This window comes from Pundamilia nyererei, unplaced genomic scaffold (genome assembly GCF_000239375.1).
Source record: "Pundamilia nyererei isolate P.nyererei 1_Seehausen unplaced genomic scaffold, PunNye1.0 scaffold00027, whole genome shotgun sequence".
Taxonomy (NCBI): Eukaryota; Metazoa; Chordata; class Actinopteri; order Cichliformes; family Cichlidae; genus Pundamilia; species Pundamilia nyererei.
The window spans coordinates 3,782,124-3,784,781 of record NW_005187428.1 but is presented as its reverse complement, the minus strand read 5'-3'; the positions used below and the strand labels follow the sequence as shown (position 1 = coordinate 3,784,781).

Sequence of the window (2,658 nt, the reverse complement as noted above, 5' to 3'; positions counted from 1 at the left end):
GAGAGTCAGAGTCAGAGTATCTTTATATTGACCAGCCTTTCAGACAGCTCTCCAAGGAGACCCGGACCTATTACTGCTCTCCTGAAGCAGAGCTGGCCCTGCGGTGCTACCTCAAGACCTGCTAAGATGTACAGTGCACGACTGCTCATGCATTTTCGAGCCGGTCTGAATTATTGAGAGAATGGATGAGTCAATTCAGACAGAGTTAACACTGGCTGGTTCACCAGTGTGTGTCTGAATTTTTTTTTCTTTTTCTGTTTAATCTAGGCTATCAGAAAAATAAATGTGTGGAATCAAGCAGAATGGGAATTTTATTTTATCTCTTGCTTGTGAGATTGGTTAAATTTGCTTTGGCTTTCTGAGCGAGATTGGCTTTTGAACAGACAGTTCCTTCAATTTGGGTTTAGCTAAAGGAATTATAGGTTTATTTTAGGCCTTTATTTTCTTGTCTCTTTCCTTTGTTGCTATGGTAACCTTCCACATCCCCTAAATTGCCCCTCGTCTGACTGATGGGTGGTCCTTTCTCTTTTCTTCAACAAGGCTAGTGCACAGACAGAGGTCGTTGTTTTGTTGTCTATCTTTGATTTTTTTTTCCTTTTAATGTGTTTGTGTAACCGAGAAGGCCAGATGACGGCAAATTGATCCGGGTGGTCACAGATGGAGATGTGTGAGTCGAGCCTGAGTGGTTCAGGCCTCTGAGTGTCACGCTTCTCACGGCCCTCCTGAAGTGTAGTTTTCAAAACAATACACTTATACCCAAGAGTCTTCCCTGTTCTTGTTCGCTCAATGACTACTTATTATTAAAGTCTTATCCAGGGTTCGTGTCACAGAGCATAAACGCTCCTATCAGAAAACGCTCGGCGTCGAAGCCAATATCAAAAAGAGGAAGTGCTATCTTCTTCTCTGCCACATCCTCTCATGCGCTTATCTTCCTTTTCAACCCTGTGACATGTTATTTTCTTTCAAGTCAACAGTTTGAAATTGAGTACAGCCAGACCTTTGCATTGATAGAAATAACAAGAGTCTATTCAGATTGAGTACAGCCCTCCACTTCTGATATATCGCTGTTTTGACACTTTGTGGAGTTGACATCAGCTAAGGAACTCAATTCTGCCGAGTCGCTCCCAGAGTGCTGAAGGTAAGCTTATTCAAAAAGACTTTTTGTTTATGACCTTGTTTGAAAGTTACTGTCAACCTCAGGAAAAGGAAGCCACACACAATCTAAACACCCAGAGAAAGAGAAGTTGCTCACCGAGGCGTTTCTGTTCCACAGATCCAGGAAACAACCGTTTGACAAGCTCCAGGTCACGTCTGTTTTGTCAGAGTGTGTTGCTTTATGTGTTTGCTGTGCTTTGTCTCAGGCCATATGATTCAAAATGTTCACAGAAACAAGACCAGCCCCTGTAACTCTGCAGGGACCTGAAGTTCTTGATCTAATGAGTTTGCCGTTGAGAAAAAAAAGAAAAGGGAAAAAAAGAAGTGAGGAAGTTAAGTGGCTTCCTGTTTTGGTATAACGTGTTTTTGGAACAGATCGATTCAAAACCCAATCAGTTTCCGTTTCTCTGTGTTTTTAGAAACGTGTAACACCTTCAGTCAGAGTAATATACCTGCATTAGAAGTTCTGTGTGGCTGAGCTGAGCACAAGGCTGTTTTTGTCTTTGTACTTTAAAAGCAACAATTCTGAGATACAAGATTTCCTCTCAAAGGTAAGCTGTCTGCCATCACAGCCGGCATTTTTCACTGCTGGTCAGTCCTCAAAACCAGCTGAAAACTGAGCAGTATGGCTCCGGACTTACTGAGGCACCACTGAGAGTATTTTCTGCCAAACATATTCATAGAGAAAGTGTTTCTTCATTCTTCTGTGCTTTACAACCCACTTTCCCCCCTGAGAAAGTTGGAACAAATTGTGTACAAATTGTGTATTGTGATGAAAGCAGAATTCAGTGATTTGCACATCCTTTAAACCTTGCCTTTGGGGTGCAAAGACAAATAGTAAAACTGCGAAGTGTTTAAAAAAAGAGATGCACATTTTGAATTTGAAGCCAGCAACATGCTTTGGAAGAGGTTATATTAGGGCTATGTTTCCTGCTGGGTGTCTTTTAATAACAGTCCAAGCATGTGGTAAGTCTTAAGACCAACTGATTGAAAGTAAAATGTTTTTCTGTTCTTGCTTGAAATAGAATTATTATCTTCCTCTTTGTATTTTACATCAAAGTAGGAAATTGAACGGTCCCAATATTTTCAATAGTTGACTATTCTGACTAGAGGAAGGTGATTTTACCATCTGGACTATTTTAATAAGGAGTCATGCTGTTGTGCAGAGTGTGGTTTGACTTTGTTTAGCCAAAATAAGCAGGGTCTTGTTGAAAAGGGCATCTGGACAACAATGCAAACAATGAAACTCTGTACCTTTTAGCATTAATAAACCCTTCTCAAAGTTTGCAAGTTTGCTGTTTGCTGTTTATATGAACGGTTCATGTTCCCTTTAATCCAGATGTTGTATTCATGTCTAAAAAAATGTACAGTTTTAATTAGTAGACCACAAGACATCACCTCTGTTCAAATGAGTCCAAACTCATTTATTTTGCATGGAAATCTTTTCAAAATTGGATTTGTAGATGGAACAATGGAGTTTACACTGTTTTTGTAGATGTTCTT

General features: G+C 40.1%; 1 protein-coding gene across 5 annotated transcripts in view; it reads left to right on the top strand.

Annotated features, from left to right (window-relative positions):
• The first annotated feature begins 780 nt into the window (after positions 1–780).
• parvg (parvin, gamma) overlaps positions 781–2,658 on the top strand; it is an 11,232-nt gene continuing 9,354 nt past the window's right edge. Inside the window, exons 1-2 of one of the 5 annotated variants that reach the window (XM_005728176.2) lie at positions 781–1,138; positions 1,274–1,304. The gene's annotated coding sequence lies outside the window, so the exon portion shown is untranslated. Of the gene's footprint in view, positions 1,139–1,242; positions 1,305–1,508; positions 1,707–2,658 lie in introns of those variants that run through there. The other 4 variants (XM_005728174.2, XM_013909566.1, XM_005728175.2 and 1 more) reach the window with 4 other exon arrangements.